The sequence below is a fragment of the Peromyscus leucopus genome, chromosome X, assembly GCF_004664715.2.
Source record: "Peromyscus leucopus breed LL Stock chromosome X, UCI_PerLeu_2.1, whole genome shotgun sequence".
NCBI classification, from domain to species: domain Eukaryota; kingdom Metazoa; phylum Chordata; class Mammalia; order Rodentia; family Cricetidae; genus Peromyscus; species Peromyscus leucopus.
In genome coordinates, this window is record NC_051083.1 from 113,606,566 (window position 1) to 113,617,956 (window position 11,391).

An 11,391-nucleotide genomic window follows, 5' to 3' on the forward strand; every position below is an offset into this window, starting at 1 on the left:
CTGCTTTGGTCTATCTCAGGCACGATATCTGGGGTGAGTAGATGTGTGTTGGTTGTCTCCCCAGGAAAAGTTTGGTCACAACAGGAGTGTACCAACCTACATACCTAGAAGGCCCAGGTTTGATTCCCCCAAGAACACCTAAAAATGGGATCATGGAGATATACTAGGTCTGTAGTGTAATCCTCAACACTCCAGAGGTATATCATTTTTGTATGTCTCTATAACAAGACAAGCTTTATCCTCACTTTCTTTCTTTTTTCCTTTTCTTTTCTTTCTTTTTTTTTTTTTTTTTTTTTTTTTTTTTTTTTTTTTTTTTTTTTTTTTTTTTTTTTTGGTTTTTCGAGACAGGGTTTCTCTGTATAGCTTTGCGCCTTTCCTGGAACTCACTTGGTAGCCCAGGCTGGCCTCGATCTCATATCCTCACTTTCTTTACAAGTACACATGCAATTTCAGAAGTAAACCTGTTTCCTTTCCAACTCACCCAGCCAGTTCCTCACCACTGATTCAAGCAGTATTTAGCCATATGGTAGCTAGCATGGACTTTTGCCTCCTTTTGTATCACAGTACCTGGAAGGCTGGAGGTGTAGCTCAGTGGTAGAGTTAAGTGCTTAGCATGCCTCAGGCCCTGGACCACACTGTACTTCATGTCCTCCCAGGGAGGCTCACCCCTCATAACCTTATGGCAAGTTTGTATCACAGGTTGTAAACGTTGAGAATGTGCTGATAGTTATGAAGCCTTCTGAGGAAAACACGAGAGTTACACTATTTTACAGAAAGTTTCAGCTTTGGACATTTATAATCACTGGACCTATTGCTACTGTGGTTTTCTGTTTTTATAACCTCTCCTCTCCATCTGGACCTTTGTCAAGCACGCTACTCCAAATCAGTTCTGAAATGTTAAGACCTCAAAAATTGGGGGGGGAGGGGGTTTAGACCCCCCTAGTACCTTGGTTTTTATAGGCAAAAGATTTCAGTGTAGAGTGATTAAGTCCTGTGTTATACAGTAAATTAGTAGGAACTAGTACCTTAGGCTAACTTGGAAGCCAAAAGTCACAGTTGTTTTTTTTTTTTTTTTTCCTGAATTTCTGAGTGTTAACTGTGTGGGTTCTTACCAGCAGTCTTCAGGAAGTACCTGGAACTGGCTGTCAAGGGAAATGAATATAATGAGTAGTGTTCTATGCCCAAAGGGCATTTTTTAAGTTATGCACTGACTTGAGATTGTCCATAATCGGCTCCGCTAGTTGACACTTAAATCAGTAGCCAGTGGAGGGGAATGAGGAACCCCTACCTCTTCCTGCCTCCATGTAAGATACCTCAACATTCTTTCACTCTTAAGCACAAAGCTGCCACCTCTGTGCAACCCACTCCCCAAATCGAAGCGCCACCAAAAAGTGGACAATTCCGGGTCTACTTTCTCCGACCCTCCTGAGCGCCTTTTGCGCTGCACAGCAGTAGAGTGATGCAAGCCACCCATCCTTCCAAGGAGAGGGCAGACATGGGAACATGACATTAACGACGCCCACTCCCCGTCTTCCAAGCCCCCAAACGGATTCGATTGTTGTTTCGTGGGGCTTCTTTTTTCCTTTTCTTCCTCCGAACCTCCGAAGTGTTCTTCCTTCCCATTGGCCAAAGCTGCCCCTTGACGCCACCCAGGCTTTGCTTGCTGATTGGTCGGCTCTGGATGTGCCCAAGCCTTTTTCCCAGGGTGTGGCGCCCCCCTCCCGCCCCCAACAGGGTTCTGACCCCTGGCTCCTCCCTTCCCCCCAACCCCCCCTCTCCGTTCCGAATGGTACCGCCCTGGCTCGGCTCCCCCACGGCCAGGCCGCTGCCCTTAGGGCCCCCGGACGGGGCGGGGCACACTGGGGACGGGCAGAAGGCGGTGGTGGCGCCTTCCTGCCGTGCCCGAAGCCACCCCCGCCACCGTACTGCAACCCTCCTAGGTTCCACTTTCCCCTGAGCAGTTTTCGCACTGCCTTGGTAGCCCCGTCCCGTCTGTTGCAGCCCCCACTGGTCTTTTGGTCATCCCAAAGGGCAGCGTTCAATCCCAGCCCTCCGCGCTCCACACGCCCATCCGCCTCCACCCTTGGATTCTCGAAAGGCTCCTTTCTCCCAGAGTCTGTACACCCTTCCCCTCCCGGTCCCTCTTTCTAGCGGACTGTCCATCCATCCCCGGGACCTCCCTCCCTGTGTGTGGCGGTTCCTCCCAGCGGCCTCCACTTCGCGGCGTCCCCTCCCCTTCGTAGCCAGCGTGGTGGAGCACTCCTGCACCCCCCTCTTCTCTGTACCCCCGCGCTCTCTTATGTTGTCCCTTCACGTCCCACTCTAAGCCCCTCCCACGACACCCCACACACACACTCACACCCCTCCCTGCGAGGCGTCCCCCGGCACCCCTCCCCTAGCCCCGCTTGTCTATGCCCCTCCCACACACCCGGTCCTTTTGTCTCCTCTTTGGTCTCTAAGTCCCCCGCCCCTCCCTCCCGCCCGCCCTCGCTCCCCCCCAGCACTCTCTTATCTTCCCCAGGTCCCGGCGCCCCGCCCCCTGGCCGCGCCCCGCCGGCCCCCTCCCTCCCGCGGCCCCATCTCCGCCCTTAGCGCTCCGCCTTCCCCTACCTCTCCCCCCCCCCCCCCCCGGGGCTCAGGCCCTCTAGCCGGGCCCACCTCCCTGGTTCCCTGGTTCGCTCCTCCCGCCACGGCCGCCGCCGCGGAACCCAGACCCACCCTTCCCGGGCCAGCAGCTCACGCTCCCGCGCGCTCTCCCCACACATGCACTCCTCCCTCCGCCCTGCCTCGCTACCTCGCCCAGGCCCGAAAGCCGTCCTACCCCGGGCACCATGCAACCCGCCCTCGGGGAAGCGTCTCTCTTTGCTGCCCGCTGCGGGCACCTCGCGAGTGGACCCACAGCCCAAGAGCGGGAACCCAAGCTGGGCGGGCCGAGCCGCCTCTACATAGCCCGGCCCTTGGAACCCGCCCGGGACCTGGCGCCCGTCGGAAGTGTATAGGGACCGGCTGAGCGCCACTCCTCTGGCCTGCCCTGCGCGCCCAGGGGAGACGCTGCAACCACAATGCCAGGGATGTCTACCTAGAGCTTCCTTCCAGCTTCTGCCCCAAACCTGTGTGTGCCTTCAGTATGCTGCTCCCACCTGAGGACTCGCGCTCAGCGGGCCGAGGTTGGGACGCTGTGTCCAATACCTCCCACCCCAGCATCAGGAGCCTTAGTTATGGACAATCTTGCCCCGTTAGTGAGAGCCGGTGATACGCCTTGACCACCCAGGGAGACTGAGAGAATTCACATCCCAGCCTAGTGCTTGAGGAAGGGGGCACCTCCCTGCCCGAGTTCTGGCCCATCAGAGAGCCTCTGGGCTTTGTATCAACCTTCTGCAGGTGGAGGGCTTGGAACTAAACTCTTTCATCTCAGGTGAGGGATGCGTCCTAAGTAGAAAGCCCAGCTACAGGCCAATAACTACTTTAAAACATGTCTGTTCCATAATGCCCACGTTGACGGTATCTCTCGCCCAAACTTCTGCTGCCAAGACCTTATTTACTCACCAGACTGGAAGCTCTTTGAAGGAGGTCCCTGTTCCTTTACCCTAGCTCACTCAATGGATCTCTTGTGATTGGCAGATAACTGGATGTGTTTGTTAACTGCCCGCCTTTTGTGACTTAAGGTTGTACACTGGCGAGGGCCAGGACCAGATCGGGATTATTAGCTTGTACCAAGCACAGCATGGTGCCCGAACGATTTTTGAAAGGGCAATCAATGGTTTTTGAAACTGATGAAAGTAATTATGCAGGAGGCAAATGCCTACCTCTGGATCCCCAGAACTGTGGATGCACCTGAGAGAGAAACTAAGGAAGTTGCTTTAGCTCATCTGCAATCCAAAGCAGAGCTGCTGGTGCCAGGTATAGCTCCAGTCATCAACTGAACACAGTGGGTGTAGGACTCTCCACCACTGGGAGTGGGTTTGCAAGGAGACATAAAGCCATCAATTCCAAGTTTACAACTGAAACCAAAAAAAAAAGTAAGTAGCCAGGGTTTTCTCACTGTGAAACAAACTGTCCCATATAAGGAACAAACCTGTAGCTCTGTCCCAAGGTCGAGCTGAACCCCAATCTGTCAGAAGAAAAAGGCTGCAAACAGACTGGAATCCATCAACACCAATTACCACGGGGTGGGGGGGCGGGGGGGCACAGTGAAAAGACTGTTTCCTCCCATTTATGGATATATTCACCCTGTGCTTTGTAGCAGCTCATTTGTAACCTGGTCACTTTAGGGTTAGTAAAACTCCCTGCCCACCTCATAACCCCACCCCCAGTTGGTCTGTGTTCTCTGTCCTTCCTCAGCCCTCCACTGTCTTCACCCAAGCCAGCCTGCTCTAAATGGCCACGGTCAGTGATCCAAGCAGAAACTGAAACAGTAACAATCAGACAGTGTCAAGAGACTCCGGCAGAGATGCCTCGGATGGCCCGGCCTCCTCCTCTGCCTTGGCACAGATGTTCTCATTGTCCAGGAAAGAAATACCAAATTCCCTCTTCAAGCTGGAGAGGGGATATTGCAAGGCTTATCCCCAAGGCCCAGCCCAGTTCCTCTGCCCCCTGATTATTCATCAGCTTGAGACTGTCACTATCTCCTCTCCCCATGCTAGCCAAGATTTTTCTCCCCCTCACCAGAGATTAAGGGGAGTGGGACTGGAGCTGCACGAGATTACTGAACTGTTCTGCAGATCTCTTTAGGGACTGTTAGCACATCAAAATACATATTTGGAAAATGCTCACAATTAACACTGGGGAAAAAACAGTAAACACAGTGTCACTTTGCCAGGCTCAACAGTTTTGTTTTGTTTTGTTTAAATGCTAATGGCCTCAAATGGGGAGCAGCATCCATCAGTTAAATAAACAAGCCATTAGACTGAGACTAGAAGTGTCAACACATGACTAATCTACTAATTGGGAGAAGCCATGGAGTAGTGAGGAAGAAGGCAGCAAGGGATGCTGGAGGCTGTGTAGTGGACAGCTCAAGCACTTAGCATGTGGGGCTTAGAGCCAAGAGGACCTGAGTTTGAATCCTGCCCTCAAACAGTTCATAGCACTGTCTTCCATAAGTTGTTGTTTTTTTTTTTATTTCCCCCGAGCCTCTGTTCCCCATTCTGTAGAATGGGCATAATAATGGTACCCATATTACAGGATTGTTAGAGGCTGAACTGAGATGATACCAATAAAGCTGTTAATACTGGGCCTGCCATATCATCAGCATTCCATGCCTTATTGGCTACACCTGATAACGTGAGGTAACTTGCAACAATGAGCACTTTTTAAAAATGAAAAAGAATTGACATTTTGTCTATCGGTATGCATGTCTCTTGTCTCCAGGTCCCCATACCTCACCATATATCTGGCAAGAGCATGCTTTTGGTTGATTCTAACATGTTTGCATTGTTTGATTGAGAGTTTTGTTTTTATTTTTGAGTTAGTATAGTCAGAGTGTCCTCAAACTCACTATATAGATGAGGATGGCCTTGAACTCTTGATCTTTCTGCTTCCACCTACCTAACACTGAGATTTTAGGTCTGTATCACTGAACCTACCTGGTTCTAACTTCTTTCTTTGTTTCAGTCACATTTTGCAGTCCTAGTTGGCCTGGAATTTGCTATGTAGAGCAGACTGGCCTTAATTCACATAGATCCACTGCCTCTGCCTCCTGAGAGCCAGGATTAAAGTTGTGGGCCACCATCACCCAGGATGTAGGTGTGTGACTGTACATGCCTCAGCATATATGTGGAGGTCAGAAGATACATTGAGTTAATTCTTTCCTTCTTTCTACCTTGAGGGTTCTGAGGATTGAACTCAAGTCATCAGCCTTGGTGACAAGCACCTTTATCAGCCCTGTGTTCTTGCATGGACATTCACATTGCTTTTTCTCTTCTTTTTCTATTCTAGGAGATTTGGGGATTCCTTCTGTGTGATTAAGAAATTAAGCTGGTTGTTTATTAACCTGCCTTCCCCTTGCTGGGTCTTGTAGTTGTATGTTAGCAACTACATTTTTTTTACTTGAAAAAAGAAATCCTGTCTAATGGTTCAAGCCTAGAATCCCAGCACTTGGGAGGCTGAGGGAGGAGGATCGTTCTGGAGCCAGCCTGGGCCAGAGTGAGACTCTGTCTCAAGCAAAAAATAGCAACAGGGCTGGAGAGTTGGCTCAGTGGATAAGAGCACTGGCTACTCTTCCAGAGGACCTGGGTTCAGTTACCAGCATTCATATGGCAGCTCTTAACTGTAACGCCAGTTTCAGGGGATCTGACACCCTCACACAGATATTCATGCAGGCAAAACACACATGCGCTGGGCGGTGGTGGAGCACACCTTTAATCCCAGCACTCGGAAGGCAGAGGCAGGTGGAACTCTATGAGTTTGAGGCCAGCCTGGGCTACAGAGTGAGTTCCAGGACAGGCTCCAAAGCTACACAGAGAAACCCTGTCTCGGAAAACCAACCAACCAAACAACAACAACAACAAAAAACCCACAAATGCACATGAAATAAAAGTAAATAAATTACTTTAAAAACAATGACAACAAAAGTCTCTGGAAGTACCCAGAAAGAAATAATAGATTGGAGGGCATTTTCTGGTCTATTAACAGGTGAAGGTGGTATGGAAGAGAAATTTGACCCTCTGGTCCCCAGTCTTCAATGGTTTATTTAGTTGTTGTTTGTTTTTGTCATTGTTAGAATTGTATTGGTGGGGAGAGTTTAGTGGTTTTTCTTTATTTATTGGAGGTCAGAGAACAGCTTGCTGGAGTAGGTTCTCGCCTCCCATCATGCGTGTTCTGAGACTCAAACTCCGGTTGTCAGGCTTGGCAGCAAGCGCCGTTAGTTACTTGCTGAGCCTTCTTGCCCGCACAGTCCTGTTAGTTTGGTTTCCACTTTTCTCTTTTTTAAAGATTTTTTTCTTTTATTTCATGTGTATGAGTGTGTCACTGTATGAATGTATGTGCACTGCATGTGTGCGGAGCAGATAGTTGTGAGCCTCCATGTGGGTACCTCAGGAACGAAGCCCAGGTCCTCTGGAAGGGCAGCAAGTGCTCGTAACCACTAAGCCATCTCTCTAGCCCCTGTTTTTGCAACAAGGTCTCAAGTAGCCCAGGATGTCCTTGAATTCAATATGTAGCTGAGGAAAACCTTGAGCATTTGATCCTCCTGCCTCCACCTCCGCAGTGCTGGGATTACAGATGTGTATGCTCTCATACCTGGTTTGGTGAAGTGCTAGAGCGAAGAACCCAGGGCTTCGGTACAGGTTAGCTAAGCACTCTGTCAACTGAGTAAATATCCCCAGCTTCAGAATCTTCAGCTGCGTGGTCTTTGTAAATTCTGCCTTGCACTTAGAGTCCTGAGTAGACAGACTGTCATCGACACCCATAGATGTTCTGCTCTCCAGTTCTACAGCTGGACTACCCCCACACTAGCAATGGGATTAGTTCTCAAACTCCACTCTCCCCCAGTTACCCTTACACCTAAGCCTTGAAGCAGGCTCCCTCCTGGCTCCACCCTTTTGCATTTGCTTTTTTTCAGATGTCTCACTCTGCAGTCCTGGCTGGTCTCAAAGTCTCCGAAATTCTCCCACCTCAGTCTTCCCAGTGCTAAAATTACAGGCATGCATGCTGAAGTCCTGACTCGGAGAACACGAAGCAAAAGACCGCGGATTCACTTGTAAACTCTCCACGGGGACTAAGAGGTTTATGTGTTCTCCCTCTTCCTTCAACAATTCAGTTGCACTTCTCCGAGCCCACGTTCTGTTCCAGAGTCTCAACTGTTGGCAACTGCATTGCCTATTTGGGCCACCCAAATTAGCCCCTCACCTTGTTCTCTGCCAATCAAATTCTCTTCCTTAAAGGACCAGCTAAATTGACTACGCTGCAGAAAGCTGCCCATGGTCCCCATGGTGAGTTCAGCTTTTCACTCCCTGGTAGTTCATAACAGGTATCCCCCCCCTTAGAGGGCCTCCTTGCCAACTATCTGACATAATTTTTTTTTTCTGTTAGACACATGTAACCTTCTTGAGGACAAGACGCATTTCAGAGGACATGGTACCACACACCTTTAATCCCAGCACTCAGGAGGCAGAGGTAAGGTGGAGTTCTGAGTTCTGGGCCATCCTGGTCTATGTAGTGAGTTCTGGGAGAGCCAGCGCAGTTACACGGAGAAACCCTGTCTCAAAACGAAATAAAATAAAATAAAACAAAACAGGAAGACAAAGCCACAACTTGGTGGGAATTGGAGGGTGTTATGGTTTACAGGACAGGCTCCTAGGGGTGACATGGGATGATGTCATCAGGAACTGACAAAAAGTTGTCATGTGGTACCAGGCATGGTGGTGCACACCTTTGCTCTCAGCAGTCAAGAGACAGAGGCAGGCAGATCTCTGTAAGTTCAGAGTCAACCTGGTCAAGATAGCAAGTTCCAGGCCCATCACCTACAAAGAAAAAAAAAGTTATTCATGCTTCCATGCTTCAATATTTCAGGTGTTTCACAGGTTATCTCATTTCACATTCATCACAACTATGTAGAATAGGTAGTTATTTTCTGTTTTTTTTTTTTTTTTTTTTTTTTTTTTTCTAGACAGGGTTTCTCTGTGCAGCCCTGTCTGCCTTAGAACTCACTCTGTAGACTAGGCTGGACTCCAAATCAGAGATCCACCTGCCTCTGCCTCCTGATCCCTGGTATTAAAGGTGTGTGCCACTACTGCCTGGCAAATAGGTACTGTTGCTGTGCCCATTTTACAGATGAGAAAAGGGATTCAGAGAAATGAAGGAATTTACCTTGGGTTGCCCAGATAAAACAATAGAAGATCTGGGATTCAAATTCAAGTCCAGTGACCTTCTCCTTATATCCTGCAGCTTCCCAATGAGTCTACCACCTTCTCTGCTTCCATTTTACAGCATACAAGACATACTTTGTGCATGCCCTTGGAAGTTCGGTACGTGTATACACACACACACACACACACACACACACACACACACACACACACACACACAAGTGACCTGCATGTTTGCAGCGTGATTATAAAATACTTGTGTTGATGGTTTTTTTTTTTATATGAAAATACTCCTAAATCAACTCAACCTGGTGAGGAGTAGAGGATGGCTGGGCACAGCCATGTACTTCTCCAAAGGGATATAGAATTTCTTTCCTCATGCTCCTAACTGTAGAGCAAGTTTTATAACTCTACAGTGACCTTGGAACTTGCACCCCCCCCTTTCAGTCTTAACTGGCTTCTTGCTGTCTGTCTCATTCTTTGCAACTTCAGTTGTCTTATCTGGGTATTTGTTTGTTTTTGTGCCAATATCTCCAAACGCCACGCGCCCCCCCCCACACATGTGGATTCCTGATGTTCCAATAGCCTGCGGTGCCCTCCCCCACCACTCTCCATACTTCAATTCTCCAAGTCAGTGTTCCAGTTTCTCCTCCTTCCAGAAGCCTTCCCAGACTCTGATCACCTGCCAGCTTTTTGATCTGGTCTGATTGTGCTATGTGTCCCCATCTGGCCCAGACCCTAGACCTTCCTGGTCAACCTTCAGAGTGCTGGGCTTACAGGTGCGTCAGCGCTACAGCCAGCTCTGATGTTTCTTTGAACCCAAATCTCGATTCTCATCTTCCTTCTGGGCTTGCACTCGTGCCCCGACCCCTTCTCTCATTGCTCCTTGGGAGCTGTTCCCTTGACCACACTTGTCCCTTGAGTTTGAAGTTCCAGGTAGAGAGAAATAAAGGAAAGTCTTTAGGAAAGAAAGACTTTATCAAATAAACCCCTTTCTCTTGCCTATGAACCTCATGTTCCCTCTACCCTCCACACACATGTGGTGACATGAGTGCCTATGCAAATGAACACAGATAAGTAAATGAATGTGATTTAAAAAAAAAAAAAAGGCCTAGACCAAGCTGGACAGTGGTAGTGCACGCCTTTAATTCCAGCATTCAGGAGGCAGAGGCAGAAGGATCTCTCTATGAGTTTGAGGCCAGCCTGGTCTACAGAGCGATTTCCAGGACAGTCAGGGCTACACAGAGAAACACTGTCTTCAAAAAACAAAAACAGATAACCAAACAAAAAAGGCCTAGACCAATTACCCACCTTCAAATGCTGCCATGTAGGTTCAGGGGATTAAAGCCAGATGTTAAGCCCCTGTGTGCTGAACCATTTCACTGGCCCCATGATAGCCTCCTTGCTCTAGTGTCTTGTAGTGCAGGCAAAGTGAGAATGCATATAGCAGAAAATGCTTGAAATGTTTCTGATTTCAGCCTTAGCTAGGAATTTAGTTACCAGTAAGGAGAGTTCCAGTTCACCTTTTAATCATTTGTCCAGGCATTGGAAAGTGGGTAATTGGTAGGTTGTAACTCTGGCTTTGATCTGGCCACTCTGGTTAAAAGATGCCCTTCCACTTGCGTATAAGAAAATGCCACCTTTGAAAAGGGGGGTGGGGGGACAGCTATATACACTCCTGAAGGCTCAGACACTACTCCAGAAGGGACTGAAAGAATGCCAGAGTAGCTGGGAGATACCTGAACTGGAGATAGTGCCACATGCCTCTATTTCCAGGACTTGGAAAATGGAGGCAGCAAGATCAGCAGTTCAAGGCCCACCTTATCTACATAGCAAGTTCAATGCCAGTTTGAAGCATATGAGCTATCTCAAAAAACAAACAAAAGTACCATCTTTGACCCTTAAAGAGGGGCAATTACTGATGACCCATATTCTGCTCCCTCCCTAACTACTCCACACACTTTCTTTTGAGTCAGGGTCTTATTTTATACTGGCTGAGCCAGTACTCACCATGTAGCCCCAGGTTGGCCTTGAACTTGAAATACTTCTGTCTCAAACTTCTTGAGATTACAAGTGAGTACCATCATATCAAGCTCCCCATTTCCTTCCAACCACAAATATTTATAATATTGGAGTAAGGAGATGAAAAAAGACTTTTTACACATCACAGATGAGGGGTCACACTTAGGCCAGGTTCTAGAAATGGGTCTGTCTATGTACTTGAGGACTCCACTGTGGCCTAGAGTAAGTTGAAGGTTCAGTCTGTTGTTAAGACCAGGATTAGAAGTCAGGGTGGCTGTCAAGTCCCTGGGGGCATCCTATTCCAGATAGCAATCACAGGGCTAGGAGTGTGAGGAAGCAGTGGAGTGCTGCCTAGTCCAGGGGAGGCCCTGGGTTCCATCCCCAAAGTGACCAAGTGTCAGGAACTGTGTTCACTCGGGATCCTTTGTTCTGTGAGGCAGTGAAAGGTTCATGAAATCAGCCTCAGGGGCCAACTTCCATGCCAGAGTTTGGCACTATTTTTCTCCTGGGGCATTAGACAACTCATTTCCCCTCTCCCATCCTGAGTCCTCGTGTAATCAATGCT